This window comes from Callorhinus ursinus, unplaced genomic scaffold (genome assembly GCF_003265705.2).
Source record: "Callorhinus ursinus isolate GAN/ISIS: 27379988/994484 unplaced genomic scaffold, GSC_fseal_2.0 scaffold5, whole genome shotgun sequence".
Taxonomy (NCBI): domain Eukaryota; kingdom Metazoa; phylum Chordata; class Mammalia; order Carnivora; family Otariidae; genus Callorhinus; species Callorhinus ursinus.
In genome coordinates this window covers 44,915,986-44,925,597 of record NW_027397067.1, presented here as the reverse complement: position 1 = coordinate 44,925,597, position 9,612 = coordinate 44,915,986, and positions in this window count along the sequence as shown.

Sequence of the window (9,612 nt, the reverse complement as noted above, 5' to 3'; positions counted from 1 at the left end):
GACGAACCATGAGAGACTATGGACTCTGAGAAATAAACTGAGGGTTCTATCTTTATAGATTTTGGATACTAGCCCTTTATCTGATATGTCATATGGGGGGATGGGTTAGCCTGGTGATGGGTATTAAAGAGGGCATGTTCTACATGGAGCACTGGGTGTTATACGCAACAATGAATCATGGAACACTACATCAAAAACTAATGATGTAATGTATGGTGACTAACATAATAAAAAAAAGAGGGATGGTAGAAAAGAACACAGTAGGGTCATATCATAGACACATTTAATATTATTAATTAAATTATACATTGTCAGCAGAGAGGGGGGTTAATATAAGTGGTGCGGGTGTTTTTATCAACCATATCATTGAATGAGCAACAATTCGATTATTTATTTATTTGTCTATATATCCACTCATTCACACCTGCATACCTAATTCTCAAAAAAAAAAAAAGAAAGAAAAGAAAAGAAAAGCATTTGAGATAGCCAAAATGTGTCCTATCTCAGATCTCTTTGCTTCATTTATTTGTCAAATACTTACTAAGTAAGGCTCCTGAGCATTATAGGCCAGTAAACGAGTAAAGGGCAATAAGACCACCTTGTAAATGAGGTCCACACATAGGGGTGCCTGGGGGATTCCCCTATCTAAAGGGCAATCCCTATCTCTCTATCTCATTATTTGTAGAGCATTGTAGAGATGAGAGGACAGGGCTCACATGTCTCCACATGTGTTTTCACAAGAAAGGGAAGCAGATCCTCAGCATTTCAGCCGCTCCTTGGCCTGTGCACACTCCCAGCTCTGACTTGTACAGAGCTTGAGTCAGAGACAGCCTTCTAAGACCTTCCAAAGCCATTTTAGCCAGCTGGTTTTTAATGCAATAACCACCAAGATATTCCATTATTCTCTAGATCAGTGGTTTTTAATTTATCTCCTTTTCTAACAGCCCAGATTAGAACTAATGTGGAAAAACTTAGGAAACATGAGTTCTGGTCTCATCAAGCCCAGAGAAAATGAGACTGACTCAATGGCCTTCTAGCCCAACAAAATCTGATTGCTGGGCCTCTGACTTGGGTCAGTTCTTTCCTTCTGGATGTGTAGCTCTCTCTGGCCAAGGAAGGGACCAATGAGGGAGTTTGAGAGACACAGGCTTGCCCTCCATCACCCAGCCCGGCCTAGAAGGCATTTGGCACAGAACGTGTGGGGCATTGTCCTGAGTTGAAGACAGCTGCAGATGAGTCAGAAGGGACTTCAGGCCAGTACAAGGCCCCAGAGCCATGTTGACTATATTATTTTAAGCCTTAAAATTGAAACACATGGTTTGACACGTGAGTTACAATAGGACAGAAAATCTGGAATTAGAAAATTCACATTGTAGGGTGATAAAGCAGAGTCCCAATCAAGATTGGGAGGTTTGCTGTTGGTTGACCTGGTGGTCCATATGTCAAATTCTGAGCACCTATTTACATGAAGTGACATGCACAGGACCTTTTTTGGCTGGAGAGCATGGCAGGAAGGGTGGCAGTTGCCTTGGGAAGGAAGAGAGAGAGACTGAAGGATACAGAGAACCATGGGCCCATGGTTGTCATCCCCCTACCCCCCCATGCAGACAGGTGGCTTAGGAAGAAAGCCAAAGGGGCTGTTTTCATGAGGAAATTGAGGATGGTCTGGGTGCAAGCCAAACTGCTTTGGGGCTCACCCACAAAACATGAGAGATGCTCTTTTCTCACTTGTGTAGAGCCCAGCACTGTTCTTGCATCTCATGGGATGGTGACTCTAGATGCCCCAAGAAATGGTGCCTCCCTCTCACCCAAAATAGTATTCTCCCCAGGAACCATTAGCAGTGGATTCCCAGAAAGCTTCAGCTGAGTGAATGAGCACATGGGGCTTAGTAGACAGTTTAGGGATGAGAGGTCTGAGTGAGAAAATAAGGCAGGTAGAGGAATTCTAGGTCATTGATGTTTATGAAGCTTACAGAAGGCTAGCCACATTATAGAATAAAGTAGACCATGGAACAGGGGACATTTTCTTCCAAACTCAAAATTGGGTCATATAGTAGGAGAGATATTTGGATAATAAGATAAAGGATCTGAATTTGGGACTGGTCTAGAAAAATTGCCAGAGAAGTATCAGATTAATTTGATTGAAGGTTTCATTTGCTTATCTCCCTAAACTCTGGTTATAAGTGCTCATTTATCCAGACTATTGTCTCAGCAGAAAGGGAACCTGTGGTCAACTTTATAAAACCAGAAGGAGCATTGCCATCCAGCCTTGGGCTTTGGATTTTTTTTGTGTGTGTGATCTAACATTTGAAAGAGGCTGTGTCAGTGAGACCTATTTAGAATACAAATGATTGCTTAAACTCTCTTAAAGCCTCCAAGAATATATTTTAATCATTGAATCTTCCCCTAAGCCCAGCAGAGTTATTCATGAATAAATTGTTGTGCCTTTGAGTCAACAGGAATTGGGCAGACTTACTGAATTAATGGACCTTTCTCCTCTTCTGGTTCTTTTCATGGCCATGGCAATATGCATTTCCACTAGCTTTGTGAAATGCAGATGAAGTGTAATTTTCCCTAAATTGATCTGTTCTACATCATTGAATTTCAGCTATTTGCATTTTTATGCCAGAATCAAATTTAGCTTATTATTATTGTTGTGGAAAATAATTATAATCCTTTAATTGTCACGGCACTTGATAATTTAAAAAAATATTCACAAATGCTATTTAATTTCATCCTCACTATACCACAGAGGACAAAGCAGAGTAAGATTTATCAAATGTACCTCCAACTCCGAACTGCTCTCTTTTCCAGATGGTAAATTGAAGTCCTTAAAGGTTAGGTGACTTGCCCACAGCCATAAGGACATAAACTGTGGAAGCAGGACTAGAACCCAGGGTGAGTGGCTTGGTCAGTCCTGAGTTCTGCTCTCATCAAGCCCTGTCCTCAAAGCCCATCGGAGGGGTTCGATCATCTTTGCTTTGCGGGCTCCCTGTGGGTGATGTACGCATAGGTGCTAGCATAGTGCCTGACATAAGGTAGGTGCTTCGTTGTTTCCTTTCTCCTTCAATCTCCAAGGGATTGCAGGTGCCATTTGGAAGTCCTGCACCCACCAGAGCTGAGATGGGGAGGGCATAAAATTTTTCTCTCGACCAGCCTGGAGGCCAAGGGGCCAGCAGTCGTACCACACATGCACCCTCACACACACATACACATGCACGTGTGTGGCTTCCTCTTCCATGCTGGACTCCAGGGCTGGAACCAACCTTTGCCATCACTGGTCCAACCCCCTTCTTTTTCAGACAGGGAGTTCCACACTGAATTCTGGACTTAAGCTACCCAAATTTGTGGCAGAATAACTAGATACACCATGTCTTATTGACCTCCTCAGGAGTCAGAGGTCCCCCACCTCTGTTTCAGTGAGGAATTGCGTTCGGGCGCAAGTAACAGAAGACTCAGCTGGAGCCATTTTCACAAATAAGCTGTGAGCAGTTGTCTGGAGGCCCTCGTTCACTGCTCACTGAGGCTGGCTTCTGAGTCATCGTCTGGGTCTTTTCCTTGGGCTGTTACCTGAGGGTCTCAAGAGGACTGCTATACCTCCCAGCCTGTGTCTGCATATCAACCGGGAGGAAGAAGGAAAGAGGAGACATTGCTAACAAACTTCTCCTTCATCACATTGGCCTCTGCTGGGAGTCCCACGAAGGGCAGCTCAGCCAGCAGGAGCCTGCTCGCCTGTGCTCCAGGCAGGCCTGGATCAGCCCTGACCCTCTCCCCAGGGGCAGCTGTCAACACAATCAATAACTGAAAGGAACTGATGGATCAATACCCCTGCTCCTTTGCCCCTGTGTGTGTGTTGGTGGGGGGGGGCAGGTAATTCCAAAATATTTGTTCTGCACTATGTCCAAGAGGGCCCCAGTGGGATTAAGCTTCAATCTGGCCTACTTGCTTAATGCCGCATCTCTCATTGGCCCCTTTCCTTTCTTGCACTGGCCTGCTGTTGCTTTCCTGGTGCTGCCTCCCAATTAAACTACTTGCACTAGAATCATTCTCTTAGGGTCTGTTTTGGTGGGGGAAACCAAACTAAGGTGATGGGGAACCCCACAATCAGAGAAGTTAAGCAAGTTTTTCAGGGTTGCCAGTTAACTCGTAGGCACCCAGGATTCAAATCTGGAGCTGAGGGCTTCAAAGGCTGACTTCTTAACTCCTCCCCTGAACTGTGAGTGTCTGACAGCCCCTGGCGTCAAAGGGGGAACTGCAGCAAGACAGGGCCCACCTTCAAGTGGGGGACTGTGAGGGGGGCGGGTTGGGGAAGCATTTGGCTGCCCTCTGCCTTGCTCAAGGGTCAGCAGCTGTGGGAACAGCTGGGGGACAGGCTGATAGCTCAGTTTTGAGTTCTCCTTCCCAATTAGCTCAAGGCCATGAAAGCTGTCAGAGAAAGGTCAGGACCTCCCTGGAGGCTATCCTCCTCTTCTGGGGCTGCAGTGCACGCAGCCGCCTGAGGTCTCCTCCTGCAGCCTCCCACCCAGGGGCCCTCTGGAGGGGAGAGCGCAGATGCTGGGCTCCTGGGGCTCTGCGGGGAAAATGTGCTCATCAGGGAAGCTTTACAGAGAACATGCTGCGTGTTCCTTCCCTGGGAAGAGCAAATCCCACCTAGCAGCGTCTCTTCTAGGGCTGAAGAAGAAGGCACAAACTGCCCCTGGGGCATGTCCTCTTCAGCTCGCTGGCCCTACACAGATGCAGCCCTCATGACTCAGGATGCACAGTTCTGGAGTGGGGGGAGCAGAGGACACACACTGAACTCAGTGGAGGCCACCCCCGGCCTCAGGAGAGCAGGGCCCTCTTGATCCAGCAGACAGAGAGTCAGAGGGAGCTCCCCTTTGGCTCTGCCCTGCCCCTCCTACCAGACTCAGCCCCATTGGGCAAATAAGTCAGAGCCCAGGGAGTTCTGAACACTCTGGCTTTCTGAAAGAGGGAACAGGAGTTGGTCAGGGTGCTGGATCTGGCTTGAGTTATGCAGGGCTGGGATAGTCCCTCCACAAGGGTAGGTAGATTTGGAAAAAGGAATCAGGAGCCTCTGATTCAGTGAAAAGAGCACAGGCTTTAGGGTTAGGCAGGCCTGGGCTCCCATCCCAGCCCTGCCTCTCACCAAGGTCCCTTGGGAAAAAGAAGATAATGGTAATGAGCCTGCACTTCAGGGTTGTGGTGAAGATCGGACAATGCCACATTTATGCAGCTGCAAAGTACATTCCAGGTGCTGAATAAACGGTAAAGCTATTATCAATACTAGTGATGTCTGGGGAAAACAGAACAAGAATAGTGTGATTCTATTTGTGTAAAGTTGTGTTGTGTTGATAGGAGGTTTATCGAAACATTAATAGTAATTATTTCTGGGTAATGGGATTGAGGGACAATTTTTACTTTCCTTTATTTATCTATGTGTTCCTTGAATATTTTTACAATGCTTGTTCATATAAAAAATTGCCCATCTATAACCTCAATGGGTTCCAATGAAGCTTGGATTTTTTTTTTAAGATTTTATTTATTTATTTGACGGAATGAGAGAGCAGGAGAGCACAAGCAGTGGGAGCGGCAGAGGGAGAGGGAGAAGCAGACTCCCTACTGAGCAGGGAGCCCGATGTGGGGCTCGATCCCAGGGTCCTGGGATCATGACCTGAGCTGAAGGCAGGTGCTTAACCAACTGAGCCACCCAGGTGCCCCAAGGTTGGATTCTTGATGTACTTGAATATGAAAGTTTTGGATTAGGAGCATGGCGGGAGCTGAAATACTCTTCATAGCAGGAGCAGGATTTGGGCTCCCAGAACAACCTGAAGGTCAGGTAAGAGTGGAAGACCCCGGGGCGGAGGAGGCAGCTAGTTAACAGAAGCCCATGTGGTCAACAGCATGTATCTAAATTTTCTGTGACGTCTATTCACTCAGATGCTTGGTGAGAGTGATCTTCCCTGTGGGCACTGAAACTGGGGCCCAAATTCACATAAGAGTTAATGTAGGGGAGGGGCACCTGAGTGGCGCAGTCGGTCAAGCCTCTGACTCTTGACCACGGCTCAGGTCATGACCTCATAGGTCGTGTGTTTCTAGCCCCATGTCAGGCTCTGTGCTCAGAGGGGAGTCCGCTTGAAGATTCCCTCTGCCCTTCCCCCAAATTGCATGCTCTCTCTCTCTCTCAAATAAATAAGTCTTTTTTAAAGAAAGAGTTAATGTGAGGTAGGACAGAGGCAGCATCTGAGGACACATGACTCACCATGAGCAACCCATTCAGTTCCTCCAGAATCAGAAATTTTGGGAAGCCTCTTGAGCTCCCTGGAGCATAGAGTTGTTCAAGCTCCAGCCGAATCGTCCTGGTTCTCTATTGCTGCCTCCAAGCCATCACACACTTAGTGGTGTAAAGCAATGGCCATCATTTATTATCTTCTCTCATAGTTCCGGGGGTTGAGCGGGCTCAGCAGGGTGGTTCTTGCTTGGAGTCTCTCCTGTGGTTGTGTTCAGACGGCGTTGCTGAGGGAGTCATGCCAAAGCCTTCCCCACTCGTGCAAATGGTGCCTGGGCTCGAGAAGCTCACGCAGCTGGGGCTCCTCAGGGATTTCTCTCTGTTTCCATGTGGTCTCTCCACATGGTGTCTCCAGCTGGGCATTTTCAGGGGGCTGGGACTTCTGACACGGCCCTTCATGGCTCCGAAGGCATGTGTACCGAGACAGAGGGAACCCAGTGGGGGCTGTATTGCGTTTCTGACCCAGCCTTGGGAGTCTCACAGTCACTTCTACTACATTCTGTTAGAGCATTCAAAAGGCCCACCCAGATTCCAGGGGTGATGACCCAAGCTCCATTTCTTGATGGAGAGATTGCAAGATTTTGGAATGGGCATGTGGGATTGAAAATACTGTTGTGGCCATTTGTGGAAAATATGATCTGCCACAAGATATTTGATAGATATTGAGGGGCATGGTGGTCCCCAGCTGATATCTGAGTTACCATCAGGAAAAAACAAAACCAGTTTCTTTCTTTATTTGTCTTTTAAGGCAAAATATTAACAGAGTAGACTTCAACTCAAATCGGAGATTATTTAGAAGAACATGGATGATGAATAGGGACTTTTAGTGTAGCAGATTTACTGGAATTGGCTGTGAAAGTCATAATGAAAATGAATGAGCCAAAAAGAAAAATGTTACTCTCTTGCTCAAAACCCTTTCTGGATGGAGCTAGCAGTGCTGGAAATGGAACAGGAAAATCCTGAAAGAGGGCCCGAGGGTCAGAAGGGTCAGACCTTGGCTGTTGGCAGGGATTTCAGGGCTGAGTATGAGAGATTGCTGAGTTGAAATATTCAGGATGGAGCCCGGGGTGGGTGTGTGGGGGAGGGAGTTGAGGGACACCAAAATGAGCACAGTAAGCACATGGGTCCCCTCGGTGGGGATGCCAGTGGAGGGGGGGCATGGCCATGGGGGCCCAGAATCTCCTGTCCCACTCTGGACTCCCGTGGGTGAGTCAAGGGTCTATGGGGCTTGGCCTCCATTCATTGCTGGGGTCCCCAGGCTCCCACCTCAGTGAGCCTCTTCTGCAAGTGGGGGCCCTTCACGGCGGGGAAATCCCTGCCAGTCTCTTGCTCTGCTTCTCACTGACTCTGCATTCTGAGACCCCATCATCAAACCTGGAATATCTGATCTTGGCCCTGGAGGAGCCTCAGGGTCATTTGGGTTGGAAAGCAGCTCTCTCTCACTTTCAGATCTGATGGATGAGCATTGGCTGTTGTGTCAAGAAGGACTCTGAGGTTGCCTTTGCACTCAGAGGGGAAGAGGGCCCACGTCCATTGGCAGTGGAAGGTGTTCTGAAAACAGCTCCTGACTGGTTTAGCATTGGGCAGCAGCATAGCTCTCAAAGCAGTTGGTCATCTAACTTTTCCTCCCAGATTTTCAGGGCTGGCAGTCCCTAGCCTCCTATACCCATCCCTGCCTTCCTAGACCACACCCACAATTCCTGTACCCTATTCTCTGCTGACCTCAGTTGATGACATTTTGGTTCTGGTTCCTCTTTAAACAAGTTGTCCCTTTGATCTTCTCCATAGACCTTGGTAAGCCTTGAGAAAAACTTGGAGATCATCTAATTCCCTGCCCTTCTTTTACAAGTGAGAAGACTGAGGCCTGGAGAGGGGAAAGAAGGGGAAAGAAGATTTTCCTGCCTGTCCCCCCACCAGCATCTCAAGCAGAGCTTGCAAAGGGGCCCCCTTGGGGCATGGTGCAAGCTTCCTTCCCTACTGCCAATATCCCCCTCTTGTCCCTTCCTTGCGGTGGCCAGGCAATGCCGAAGACCATGCCAAGGAGTGTCAACCAAGAACGTGTCTTCTTTCTTGAAATACGTCGTGGATCAGCAGGCAGGCCCCTCAAGACCCCAGCGATGCAACTTGCTGGGCCCGGCACACAGTAACCCAGAAACATATGTGGTGAGCAATAACAGTCATAAATTTTATGAGATTATGTGTTCCTAATGTGAGATTTCAGGCTGATCTGTTTGTTGAGCTATGCCAAGCTTCAGCATGATTCAATCAAGTTGTGCTTAATCTTCCCTTATTTACTCTGGGTGAGGGTGAGTCACGGAGTATGTCTCTAGTCCAGTCTGCTGAACTAATTTACCCCAAGGATTTTGATGGACTGGTGATTTGTTTTCTCTGAATGCCCAGAGTTTATTTACTTATATCATTAGATGGGGTCTGGATTATATACAGTGAATATCTCTAGCCATGCTGAGGACCAAGACCTCTCTGGAGAAGCCACTAGGGACGGAGAACGCCTTGGAAGTAGTCATGGCTTCTTGTCAGTCCTGGCCACATCATGCCAAATGTTTTGTCACCTGTGCATTAACTCACAGGATTTTTAACTCTGTGGTCTCTTTATCATAGAGAAAGGCATTTTGCCTCTGACCCTGAGCCATGTGGATCCAGAGTGAAGGGGGAATATATTGACATCTCATCCAAAGATGTAAAAGCCTGGAAAATTTGCCCGAGGCCGGGAGTGACTCCAGCCACCAAGCATCTCCATCTCCCAGTGTCCAATTTTTTTAAGCCTCTGGGGAGATGGGAACATGCAGATGGAATTTGGGCCCTGTGTCCTTAATGCCTTTTTCTCCATGCTCCAAGGGGATGCCATGTTCCCCTGGATGGAGAGCAGTGAAGACTGGTCTATAGCCTGATTGTGACAATTTGGGGAGCTCCTGGCTTCCATGGATCAGGAGAAATGTGGGGTTTGGGCCTTCTAGGCTTGAGGCTACAATGGTGAGAGTTTCCTTGATTTCTCCTTTGATCAGGGTACCAACTGATGGGTTTGCTGGGGACTGAGGGGGTTTCCAGGACATGGGACTTTCAGTGCTGAAGCCAGGAAAGTTCTGGGCAAACCCGGTCAAGTTGATCACCCTAACTTTGATGTCTTCTGTCTTTGGAAGTTAGGCCTTAAGATCAAGACAGATCTTTGATTGGGATGGGAGGGTAACTTTCCTTCCGAAGCAGCTTCTGCAGGGCCTCGGGCTCTGGAAAGACAGGTTCCCCATTGCCCCCACCACTGGAAGAGTAAAAGTATAAGGCTGAGTCCTGCCTAGTTTCCAGGTATTCAA